General features: G+C 38.5%; 1 long non-coding RNA gene across 1 annotated transcript; it reads left to right on the forward strand.

Annotated features, from left to right (window-relative positions):
- Positions 1-6,025: 6,025 nt before the first annotated feature.
- LOC107823412 (uncharacterized) lies at positions 6,026-10,520 on the forward strand. The gene is made up of 5 exons (XR_001656630.2): positions 6,026-6,347; positions 7,323-7,412; positions 7,793-7,890; positions 8,592-8,651; positions 9,981-10,520. It is a non-coding gene; the product is annotated as an uncharacterized LOC107823412 (long non-coding RNA).
- Positions 10,521-13,730: the final 3,210 nt, after the last annotated feature.

Below are 13,730 nucleotides of genomic sequence, written 5' to 3' on the forward strand. Positions count from 1 at the left end.
AGATGCATAATTTTAGCATGTTTTGTATTTTAGATAGACTTTAATTATGTTGTTTTATGTTAAATGAACGTTAGACATTTGTATAAGTATGATTGTTTCTTCTATAAGATCATGTTATTAGCAATAAGTGATAAGTAACCTTAGATTGTGGAACTGAATTCCTTGAAAAGATATGAGCACCAATTAGTATAATATGTGTGTTCAATTTGAGTAAGATGTAGGTTGTTTTTTTTTTGAACTTTTAAGTCTCGCCTCGAGTTTCATAGTTAAATAATGTTAGTTTTGTTTATGCGTGTCATCAAATACCTTAGTTCGGAATCATTTTGGCAAATAATCCATGTAGGATATCAATTTAATATTGGTTGGTTTAAAAAAATCTAGTTTTGAACTCGCGAACATTAAAATAGAAGTAATTCGCAATTTTGTAATTGTTGAATCTTTAAGTAACAAAAACCCGCAAATTTAGGCAAACATAGGGACTCTTAACTTGTAGAATTAGCAGGTTTAGTATATTTGAAGGGTGAATCAATATAGCAAGACTAAGAACATTAATCCAATAGACATGAGTCGAGTTCAAAAATGAGTTAATATTGAAGTTCAATATTTTTTCGAAAGAGCACTAGCGATTAAAGTTAATTCTAGTTGCCGATATTTGTAAGTAGTTAATACCCATGGTTTGTTCATTTAACAAATTGGGCTTAGGATAGTTATAAGATGTTTAGTTTTCTTTTGAAAAATACTACTTGTCAATTTTGTACTTCATTTACAATTTCAGTTTTGGTGATGTTTACTTTTCAATAATGGTCGTAAGTTGGTAAATAATGAACAGCGGACCGATTAAGCATGTAATTAATTAGGATTTTTATTTTATTTTTAGAGACTAATTTAAATAGAAATGTAGTCACTTTAGGTCCTTAAAATAAAGGAGGCGTGCCTTGCCACAGTAAATTACAAATTGCGGGACCCTCAATAAAAGGACTCAATAACCGGATAGACTTTGGAGTTGACCGTCTAATGAATTTTCACGGCCTCCTCCCAAAACAACAATACGCTAGTCGCTTTAGGCGCGTTTTTAATAAATTATTTTCTTAAATACGGGTGCGCATTCATGTGGCCCAAATCCAAATCTCAACGGAGTTGAAATGTGTCGATAACCACGGGTGCATTGACTGTGACGTGGTTCGAGATACGTTTTCACAATAATAATAACAATAATAATAAAATTGATAAAAGCGGTTCAAAGTTAAAATTTGCATATAAGTTCTTAATTGTTAAAATCAGATAAAATAAGCCAAATATAACAGTTGAGCGACCGTGCTAGAACCACGGAACTCGAGAATGCCTAACACCTTCTCCCAGGTTAACAGAATTCCTTATCCGGATTTCTGGTTCGCGGACTGTTCAATAGAGTCAATCTTTTCCCCAATTCGGGATTCAACCGGTGACTTGGGACACCACAAATCTCCCAAGTGGCAACTCTAAATTACATAAACAAATCCCGTTTCGATTGTCCTTTAATTGGAAAAACTCCCTTATACCCTTAGGGGTAGGAAAAATGAGGTGTGACAGAGGTTAGGCTTGGCACTTACTGAGTACCGTTGTAGTGTACTCATGCCCTTTCTACACATGTTTTTCATGTGCAGATCCAGGTACTTCGACTCAGTCCTACCACCCTTGAGGCGAGGAGTCTGCTCTAGAGACTTCGAGGTATATCTGCCGCGTCTGTAGACCGAGGAGTCCCTTTGTATTCTCGCTTTTAAGTACTAGCCATTCTGTATTTCTTTTCTTTGTTAGATATTTCGGAGTTAGACACTGTTAGGTATTTAAAGGCTTGTGGTTTCATGAGATTTTGGGTTTTGGGAAAGTGTATTAGCTTTTGAGAAGTTGTACTGCATATGCCGAGCGGCATTTTAAATACTGTTTTATTCGGTTATTTTGACTTTTAATTATTCTTCCGCAAGTTTTGTTTATTTTCCACGCTTGTTAGGCTTACCTAGTCATAGAGACTAGGTGCCGTCACGACAGTTCACGGAGGGCGAACTGAGGTCATGACACCTACTCATGTCTTGCCATCACGTGTTTTTTCGCGATTTTCATGTATTATAGGGATTGTCCAGAGAACCGGCTCAGGTATGTTAAGGCTATCCCTTCTTTCTTTTTTGCATGATCTATATGACACGAACGAAACGAGCAAATGCACAAATTCCATAAATGACTCTATTCATAGAAGTATTAGAGATGTCTATGTTCTTGAATTCTCATATGTCTTATTATTCTATCATCTGTTCATGGGTCTCAGAAAATACGTAAGTTGATAAAGTTTGTTTCATGATATTAATCAGAGGTATAATGGTCTTATGACGTACCGAGAGGTTTTATTGACGTACTTCTCATGCATTATATTCATTTATACATGTACATTGACCCATAACCAGACGACATTATATACGCATATGTATGTATATATAAATATGTGTATATATATATATATATGTGTGTGTGTGTGTGTGTGTGTGTATATATATATATATACACGTGACGGTCTTGCCGTGACGTATTTTGTCACGATTGTCGTGTGTTAGAGGGATTGTCAAGAGAACCGACTCAGGTATGTTAAGGCTATCCCTTCTTTCTTTTGGCATGATCTATACGACATGAATGACACGAGCAAATGCACAAATTCTATAAATGACTCTATTCATAGAAGTATTAGAGATGTCTATGTTCTTGAATTCCCATATGTCTTATTATTCTATCGTCTATTCATGGGCCTCAGAAAATACCTAAGTTGATAAAGTTTGTTTCATGATATTAATCAGAGGTATAATGGTCTTATGATGTTCCGAGAGGTTTTATTGACGTACTTCTCATACATTACATTCATTTATACATGTACATTGACCCATGACCAGACGACATTATATATGCGTATATATATGTATGTGTGTGTGTATGTATATATATATATATATATATATGGGATATGGGAAAAGGTTACGGCATTATATACGCACCACCACCGGATCAGCTGGTATATGTTGATGATTTTGCCCACAATGGCCTAGATGATATGATGGGATGCCCTTAAAGGCTTGATGATGTTACGAACACATGTACTTATGAAAGACATGACATTCATACTCATATGCATGACACTATAAGCATTTTGTGATTTACAGAGTTATCCAGACTTACAGGTTGAGTCATTTACTCCATGTTCTTCCATGTCTTTTATATACTTATTTATGTGCCTTACATACTTGGTACATTATCGTACTAACGTCCCTTTTTCCTGGAAACGCTGTGTTTCATGCCCACAGGTCCCGATAGATAGGTCGAGAGTCCTTTAAGTTGGCTATCAACATATCGGAAGATGTTGGTGCGCTCCATTTGCTCCGAAGTTGCCTGTTTGGTCAGTATGATTTAGACGCGTATTGTTTGGTATGGCAGGGCTCTGTCCCGACCTTTATGTTAAGTATGTACTCTTAGAGGCTTGTGGACAGATGTCTTGTATACGTATGCGTGTATGGCCTTGCCGACCTATATTTTGAGTTTACAAATGATCATTTTGTCCTTATATGCCCGTATATCACATGTATAAGTTTTAATATCAGGTTGGTTCGTCCTATATTTAGTATTCCTCTATGTTCATTCCGGTTGGCAATGAAAGTACAATAAGAATGATATGTTATGTTGGTACTCGGATGAGTAATGCACCGGGTGCCCATCTTGGCCCGTCGCTTTGGCTCGTGACAATCAGACTCCTAATCACTCATCTTTTACCCCAGACTCGAAATTGAAGACTATGGTTAGAATCTTACCTTTTGGATGAATATCTAGTGATATTTCTTGTTGAATTTCAAGGCTTGAGCAATATTTTGATGAATAATTAGCTAGATCTTCTCTTTCTCTCTAAGATACTCTCACCTCTCTCTAAAAATATCAGATGAAACCCTTAAAAATGACCACCAAAGCCTGTTTATAAAAATGGGATCGAATATAATTTTTCAGATCTTAAATTGTACGAAATCGGGTCTGCGGTCGCAGACCTAGCCACATAATCAATCTGCGGCCCTCAATATGGCCACAAAATATGATACCCAGAAACTGAACCAATCTGCGACAATTCTGTGTTCCACAGACATGTTCTCCGACCGCAGAATCACCTTCGAAATTTGTCATGTTGGTTTATGCGATGAATTATGCGGCTCGCGAAACCATTTTGCGGTCACATAATTGACTGCAAAATGTCATCTAAAATTCGCCCAGTTTTCTACTTTACTTTGTGGCCGATATGCGACCGATGTGCGGCCTGCATAATGATTCTGCAGTTGCAAACTTGACTGCAAAATTGCTTTCCTCAGCCAAAATTTTCCATCAACAATTTAGTGCATTCTTCAACCCAAAAGGCTCGCCGTGAGAAATTTTTATAACCTTTATACTCACTAGTCTACCTCGTCACCGCAAAACCTTAAATTCCTTACTGAAATTTTTCGGGGCCTTATATGATTACTACCCACATGGAGGGTTTTTTAAGTGTTTACACTTATCCCTTACGTTGGGCCCCTTGGACTCGGTCATCATCGCCTTTTGTAAGTGATACGAGGTGATCCTCGGTCAAATCCATCCTTCTTTCTGGTGGAATAGTAATTCTCCTCCGATTCTTCGTAAGCAAAATTGAGGGGTTTCCCTTTACCCTCGAACATCTTATGCGCCTGTACAGTCCCCGACTCTATCAAGGGGGATTAATAAAACATGCCCGTCGGCCAGTAGGGCCCCATTCTCAAGTATAGACGAGGACCAGGACCGAAGTTCGTTGGGCCGATTCGCTCGAGTGAAGACCTCGAATTTAATCCCGCCGAGGACATGCCATTTCCCGAGAAATAGAACATGAAATGTAAGTATAACCTTGCCTTAAATATTTCGTTTATTGTTTTTCCTTTTTTCCTCCTTTCTTATCGGCATTTTGTGGTGCAACCATCTCTCGGATATCGGATGCAGTTCCTCGACTCAAGGATTGGGTCGAGGGCTTCGTGTCACAAAAACCATATTCCGAGCGCGCGTGGAGAAAACTCTCGATGGGCCGGTGGGAGGCCCATTCCAATGGTAAGTTTCTTTTTTGAGCTAATAATATTCGATTCATGCTGTTGAGTTATTATTTGTTCCGTTTTCTTTTACAAGTCATCCCAAGGATGTTGCCATGAGGCTTTCATCCAGTGACGAGGATGTGCATGTCGAGTCCCCTGCTCCAAGATAGAGTGATGAAAAGAAAAGGAAGATGGTCCCGAGTTCTCCCAGCTCGGAAAAGAAAAGAACAAAAAGAAGCTCGGTGCGTACATCTAAGGGTAGCACCAGTGCTCGGGCGCCCTCTTCGGACTCACTTCATCGTTTGAGGGATGATCCAGAAGAAGAAGAAGAACCCTCCGAGTTGGTGCCCCGTGTGCGGTCAGGGCTCGAGGTACGAGGGGGCCCCAAACTGGTGAGAGCTGAAACTGGATTACCTCGACTCAGGGAGGCCGATGAGGGAGGTTTAGCCGAAGCTTCCAAACCGGAAGGAGGCAAGGCTGCTTTGCCTTGAGATAGGGAGGTCGATAACGCGAGATCGTAGTCAGTTCTTCCCGGACAGTGGATCAGAAAGACATGCCGACCTGGCCAAGCAGGTAAGAAGAATTTTTGCAGTTAGTGATGCCGAATCAGACATTGTGACTAACGGTCCGAACCCACAGGTCCAACAGAACATTGACAAGATCGGAAAGCTCCGTGAAGAGGTAGATGTGGTAAAGGCTGAGGCCGAAGAATGGAAAAGGAACATGGATCGCCTGGCCTCAGAAAAGGAGATCGCCCGGGCCCAACTAACTTTGCACTACAACAAAAAAGTCTTTTAGGGTAATTAAATAGCGGCAATAAGCTAATGGCTAGTAAATAATTCCAAAAATCCAAATGCTAACAGCAATTGTGAATCAGCCGGTATTGCATACCTTTTTACTGGCAATAAAAATGAATGACCACTAAAAGACATTTCTTGAAAGCTGTTAGTTAATATTTTAGCTTTCCCTCCAGTTATTTTCACTAAAATCACCCATTCCCTCCAATTTTAATCAACAACTAAGTTCAATAAATTTGGAAAATATTTCAAAAATACAAACGAAGTTTGTCATTGCAGTTTCCCTCTTCTTGTTATTGCTGGTCACCATCCCAAAATAAAGGCTTTTTTCGTCGCCACTGCGCCTTCTCTGTCGCACTGTTGATGGCCACCATCTATCCATACGTGAATACTCTCATCATCAATGCTTGCCCGCTTCTGACTAACTTTTCTCTGTCTCGCCATCACTGGCTGCTATTTCATGGTAAGACAATTGATCTTCTTTTTGGCTTTATTGAGATGATTAGGACTGTCTGATAAGTATGAATGGAGAAGATGACGATTGTTGTCCCACATATCCAACACCTTTTTTGTAGTTAGTTCTAATATTTTATCTGTAAATTATTGAGGGTAATTGGATCACTCCTTATTACTTGATGTGTGTTATTAATTACAGGTTAGGGAATTAGGAATATGAATTTGGAGAGAGGCGAGAGAATGGAAAGAAAGAGAGTTTGTGTCAAATAAAGGTGCTACATTTATAGTGAATCCTTTGGACAAGAAGTATATTATGAAAGGTATAGGATTATTTTATGAACATGGTATGTCTATTCTTTCCATTTAAGAGAACTGGGTCTCACTTTTCTTTGATTTTTGATTGGTATTGTGGCTTTAATGAGGTTTATCATGATTGGAATGAAGGCTTTGAAAACATTGGAACTCTCACTTTAGTAAAAGTTTGATAGGTATATATAAAGTAGTGATATTGGTGTAGCATAATAGATGGAGGAAACAGGAAGAAAAATATCACAAATACAGTTGCTTGGAACAATATCACATTTAAAGCACATAGATATTGAAGAAAAAAGGATGGGGTACAGCACAACTCACATTGATTTATCTCTATAGAGTAATTTTATCTCTTCATTTATCTGCTTCTTTCTCTACTTCTTAAATAACCTAGCTTTTTTATTTTAACTTCGACTTGAATCTAAACACATACTTTTCGGTTCATTTTCTAGATGTCTAGTAACTAGGCCTAATGGTACAAATATTAGTCTACATAGCAAAATATGCTCAAGCAAGTTGTCGTGCAGCACCCATAATTTATTTATGAGGGCGTTCCATCCGCATATGACAAGATGAAAAGGATAGTTATTCCTGATGCACTCAAGTATTAGTTTACGCATAGTATTATTGTTTCTTTTTATACTAAAGTTACTACCATCCTCTCGTGTAGCTAGGGTATTGAGGCTTGAGGCAGGACACACATACTGCTTTGAGCAAGCTTTCATCAGAGGTTGGATGGAATTATTATGACACTATCATGGTAAGTTTCTTGTATCTTGTTTTTTATTTATTATACATTTATTCTCTCTAGTTAGTTGTTGTATTACTTCACAACTAGAATCAATGGAGCAACATATAGCAGTTGTTAGCTATTTCTTGTTAAATAGTGTTCTTGACTTTATTTTCATGTATTTCTTACCAATATGAAAATGTAATTTTCTGCTCCAAGCAGCACGTGGAGTTCCTTTTCTTTCTACTTAAACGTTTTTCATGTAAAAATGAGCTCCGATTCATATTTCTAAAAAAAATTGTAAGACGAGTTTTCATACTTGTAGTCTATAATTATAACTGAAGTCTCAGTTTTCTATTAAAATATCTGACTTTTGATGGTGACTTCTCCTTTGTTTGTGATAACCACAGGATCTTGAGAATAAGAGAGCTCAAGCAACATATGAGAGGAGAAGTCAGTTAGCAAAACAAGCAGTACAAGCACCATGAATGCCATTTCAAACTTCAAAGTAACAATTCCTTTTCCTTTTTATATTTGAATGTATATATTGTTAATCTTTGTTCCTGAATTGTTGAGAACTCATAGGACACAATTAATATGAACTATGCAAAATAGGTTCTTTTTTGCTAGTAATTTCTACCTTATCTTTAAGAAAGGTAAAAGTCAATGTGCTGCTAGTGGTCTTTATATCTCGTGATGCTAGTCTTAAAGATTACAAGTTGTTCTATCTTTTTGCTTGCTGGACTAGTTCTTTGGTTGAACCATTACTATTGTCTGTGGATGTGTGATATAATATCTTGGTCATGACTTTCATTATTCACCACTTTCCTTTTTCTTTAGCTAGTCTCTGTTGGAAGATTTTTTATTTTAATTTGGTTGAAATGGCAATACATGAATTCCTAAATATTTTTGTTTGTTTACCAACTGGTTGGCTGCATTAGGGACTTTCGAAATGGCATTTTACAAGATAGATAGTCCTGATTCCAAAGATATTGATCAAACCTTAAGTATGTTGATTCGTCTGAACGAGAAGATATTGAGGCTTCTCTCACACGTATAAATTCTAAAACCTAGACAGTCCCTCAGCACCTTCACCACAAAAAAATACCATCAATAATTTTTTTTAGTTCCTTTATCAGAAATTCTTTCCAGCATCTTTTGTATAACCTTAAGTATTAATCAAGTGAGGACCACCTAATTTTTTTGCAGGTCACGTGAACTTGATATTGAGAGGAAAATTTGAAAGTTTTTACAAGAGAAGATATAGAGGTACAAACAATCGATTTTTTCCGGTGAATTTCAGGAAGTGTATGTTCCTTTTTCTATTAATAAGAAGGCCTTAATTCTTGTTAACACACTAGTGTAAGGAGAGATTACGTATATTAGCATTTTATTTGTAAGTATCGGTGTGACACAAGCTTTGGTACCTATCTTCGTGTGCACGTTTAATAGTAAGTAGATGAGTAAAATCTCGAAAATGGATTAAAAATATCACCTTTGCATCCTTGTCGGAACATTGGGTTTTGCACATTTCTCTAGTCTTCTTTCTTTTTCTAAAAAGAAATGTGAATACGTCCATTCTGCTCTTGTAGGCGAAAATAGCAAGTACTCCACATGTTTGTGCTATCTCTTTGTTGGATTGCTATTGTTAAATACAGATAGACTTAAGAAAACTGCAACATTAATGAAAACCATTGAGACAAATCTATCTTTTGAGAAACTTCTTGTTCACTTGTTTTAATGGTATTTTGTAGTAGCACTTCCTTAAAATGCTAGTATAAGCGTATAAATGTCACGCAGATGATTTACTACCTATTGTTGAACATCATATGTGGTTGTCATACAGTATGATATTCAAAATCATCGCTCATGGAAGATTTCATTATGATCAAGAGTTGGAGAATCTTTCTTATGTCGCTTATTGTATACAGCTATTTGATAAATAATTCATTAGATTCTAAATGACACTAGTTATTAGATTCAAATAGGTTAGTGTTTTTGTTATGTTGTTGACACTTCCAATTTATGGATTCATAGTTCTGACGTGTGGATTAATTAAGTGCATTAAGTTTTTTGAAAGGAGTATCATTTTAAGATAAATGAGCATACAAGGCAATAATTAAGTAAAGAAAATTCTTTCTTAATAGTTAGCGGCAATAAGAAAAATTGTTAAAAGGTCATTGTTATAGCAATTATATGAACTTTTATCGATAGTAGTAAAAGCTATTAAATAAATGAATAAAGGTGAATTCAAGGATAACTTTAGTGGCCATTATATTTGTTGCCAAAAGGGGTTCTCTTTACCGGTTTTAAATTGAGTTTTAGTGGCAATAATAAAAGATGCAAAAGGTAGGGCCTATGAAATTTTTATTGAGTTGTAGTGCCCATTATAATTGCCAGCAATATTTGTCGCTACAACTAACGGACCTTTATTGGCCATAACAGGGGCCTTTACTAGCATTTAGATAAATGGTCGCTAAAGGCTTTTCCAACGCCGACTACAATGGCTAATAACTAATTGCCGGTAAATGTTTTGGCGGCCATTTTTATTGCCGCTATAAAGTATTTAATTGCCACTAAAAACCTTTTTTGTTGTAGTGTCAGTTGATGTCCAGCTAGAAGTCCTTGGCGCAGGACAAGAAGATTGAGGAGCTCCAGTCCCAGTTGAATTCGGTCATTTCTGATCGAGAAAGTCTGGCCACGGAGCTTGAAGCGACCAAGTCGGAGGCCAAAGTAATTAAGGCCAATGTCGATGAGATGGTGGCCGTTTATAAGGCCGATGCCTAGGCGGCTCAGGTTCGAGCAAAAGACATTACTGAGCATGCTAAATGGCAATCTTGAACTGAGGCCCTTGAGGATATTCATGCTCGGGGTTTCGACCTATCAGCTGAGATCGAGAACGTCAAAGATATTGAACCTGAGGCTAAAAAATGGTCTCTCCCGAAGATGATGAGGAGCCGAAGATTTGGGAGAGTCCGAGGATAGCGAAGATCCCGATGGTGCCAATGGTGCCCCTAGTGAAAGCTAGGCCACTTAGGGCTTTCTAGATATTTCTCTTTTTTGAAGGCCATTTTGGCCGTTGTATAATTCTGTATCGGGGCCATTTTGGCCCCTGTAAAAAGAATTTTGGATAATATATAAGGCTTTCTTTCCCTTTCAGCTTTCGAATTTTTCCTTTGCTTTATTATTTGTGTTCACAAAGATCGAAATGTCTTAGCATAAAATAATTTAGATTATATTCGAAGGTTCAAACAATCCTTGCCTTTACATTATTTTGTTTCAAGGCGGTGTGACCGAAAACTTTCTCCTAAAATATGTAATTCGGATTGTAGTTTGTCGAGGATAGCTTTTAGAACCGGTTATGAAAATTTTTTCTTTTTGAAGGCCTGGTTTTTGTTACGGGTCTCGGACGTCTCCGAACCATGCTATTATAGCTGTAGCTATTTAGTTTGGGAGTCGCCCAGTAGACTTGCTTTCCCGAGTTATCCTTGCCCAAGATAACATCCCCTGAGTGGAGGTGGCCTTGACCTTTTAAAACTCAAGGTTTGCCTAATAGGTCTTATGCCCTCGAGGTCTAATAACTTTGACCGTCCGAATTTGTTTTCGTACGGCAGTCCCCGAGTGAGAGAGTGATCGTTCGAACTCAGGCTAAAGCGGCCCTGGGGCTCGTTACCTTTAGGGGATTGGAAGCAGGGTTCCTTAAGGAATGTATAGAATAAAGTTTTAAAGGTCAAGATGATTGCAAGGAAGAGACTTCTCTTTATTCTTGTGCATAATAATAACATGTGGGTACATGCTTTGTGTCAGGGTTCGAGCAGCCTATGTGGGCACGGTTTGCTTGACCATTTGGCCCTTACAATAAATACTACCTATTGAGACCCTTCCATCATGATGTAATTTCCTTTCTAAAGACGATATCTGAGGGTAATGCCTCAAGTATTTGAGGTTGATCATAGAGAGAAGCCTCAGATATTGTTGATGCGATCCTTAACACCAATTCATGACTAAGTTAGCACGATTCACTGTTGCCTCATTAAAAACCTTGCCGGAAAATCCATTTGGGACAAAACCGATTTAAGGGAAAAAGAGTGTAACACATGCTTTCAGACCTAAAAGTTCGTACTATTCCTTGTTGGTCACCGACAAGTATTAGTCAGAAATATAAATAAAAGAAAATAAATGGGGTCGTACCTTAGCAGTAATATCATTTTAGGTGAGTTATCTTCCAATTGCTCGGTAGTTGTTCATCGTTCATCGTTTCGAGCTTGTAGCATCCTTTTATGGTGATTTCGATGATATGATATGGTCCTTCCCAGTTCAGTCCCAACTTTTCCTCGCTCGGGTTTCGGGTGTTCGGCGTGACCTTCCTTAGCACTAAGTCTCTGATGTTGAGTATCAAAGGTTGGCCCTTCTATTGTAATATCTCTTGATCTGTTGCTTTTTGGCAACTAACCGAACAAGGTCGGCTTCCCGTCATTTGATTCCTTTGTTGCATATTGGAATCCGATACTTGGCTCTCCGACTGGTATTAGAGCTTCGGCGCCATAAACCAATAAGAATGAGGTGACCCCGATACTAAACTTTGAGGTCGTACAGTATGCCATGACTTCGGGTAGGATTTTCTTCCACTTTCCTTTGGCGTCAGTTAACTTCTTTTTGAGGTTTTGGAGTATGGTTTTGTTGGTCGATTCGGCTTGTCCGTTCCCACTAGGGTGATAAGGTGTTGACAGGATCCGTTTGATCTTATGATCCTCGAGAAACTTGGTCACTTTGTTGCCGATAAATTATTTTCCATTGTCACATATGATTTTGGATGACATTCTGAACCGACATATGATGTGTCCCAAATGAAGTCGATGACTTCCTTCTCCCTAACCTTCTCGTACGCCTGTTCTTCAATCCACTTAGAAAAATAGTCAGTCATAAATAATATAAACTAAGCCTTACCGGGTGCCCATGGAAGAGAGCCAACTATGTCCATTCCCCTTTCATGAATGGCCATGGTGATAAGATTGAATGCAGCAATTCCTCAGATTGGTGAATCATCGATTCTTTTGGATCCGAGAGCAGTTCCGGTCTTCAAATATTCTACATATTTGTTTCTCCTATCCCAAGTCAAGCTTGTGGAATTTATTTCGGCGTGACCTTCTTCTACTACCGATCTCATGAGCTATACGACTGCCCCCAAGTTGAGCTCGTTGTCATCGACCGACGACCCTAATTTTGCAAGGGCATCAACCTCGCTATTTGATCTCGAGGTACGTGTTGCAAAGTCCACTCTTTGAACTGATATAATGTTACCTGCAACTTGTCTATGTACCTTTGCATTTGTTCTTCTCTGACTTCGAACGTTCCATTAACTTGGTTCACCACAAGGAGGGAGTCGCACTTACCTTCGATCACTTCTGCCCCCAAGCTTTTGGCTAGTTTGAGACCTGTAATCATGGCCTTATATTCGGCCTTGTTTTTAGTCAATTTCACAATTCTAATGGATTGTCTAACTACATTGCATGTGGATGGCTTCAGTATGTTGCCAAGTCCGGACCCCTTTGCGTTTGAGACACCATCAGTAAAGAGGGTCTAGATTCTCGAAGATGTCCCCGAGTTTAACAACAACTCTCTTTCGACCTCGGGTATTAGGGCCGGCATAAAGTCAACCATGCAATCTACCAAAATTTGAGACTTAATGGTTGTCCCGGGTCGATACTCAATATCGTACCCGCTGATTTCCACGACTCATTTGGCCAATCGTCCCAAGAGTTCGGGTTTATGCATTATATTTCGCAATGGGTAAGTTGTCACAATACATATAGGATGGCACTGAAAAACAGTTTTAGTTTCCTAGAGACACTTAGCAAAACGAGCACCTTTTTTTCTAGGTGAGGGTATCTAGTTGAGGCCTCACCTAGGGTCCTGCTAACGTAATAAATTGGAAATTGCGTACCTTGTTCTTCCCAAACAAGGACTCCATATACTGCTATCTCTGATACTGCCAAGTACAAGTATAGTTGTTCGTCTTCCCTTGGCGTGTGAAGCAGTGTCAAGCTCGATATATACTACTTAAGTTCTTCGAAGGCCCGTTCGGATTCTAGGGTCCATGTGAAGTTGTTTCTCTTCTTTAGTAACGAGAAAAATCGGTGGCACTTACAGGAGGACCTCGAGATAAATCGCCCCAGGGCGGCAATGCACCCGGTTAGCCTTTACACAATCTTCACGTTGTCCAATACCGTGATATGCTCGATAGCTTTGATCTTGTTAGGTTTGATCTCGATTCCTCGATTGGATACTATGAACCCAAGAAATTTTCCAGATCTAACTCCGAACGCATATTTTTCCGGATTCAGCTTC

Source organism: Nicotiana tabacum, chromosome 22 (genome assembly GCF_000715075.1).
Source record: "Nicotiana tabacum cultivar K326 chromosome 22, ASM71507v2, whole genome shotgun sequence".
In the NCBI taxonomy this organism is placed as follows: Eukaryota; Viridiplantae; Streptophyta; class Magnoliopsida; order Solanales; family Solanaceae; genus Nicotiana; species Nicotiana tabacum.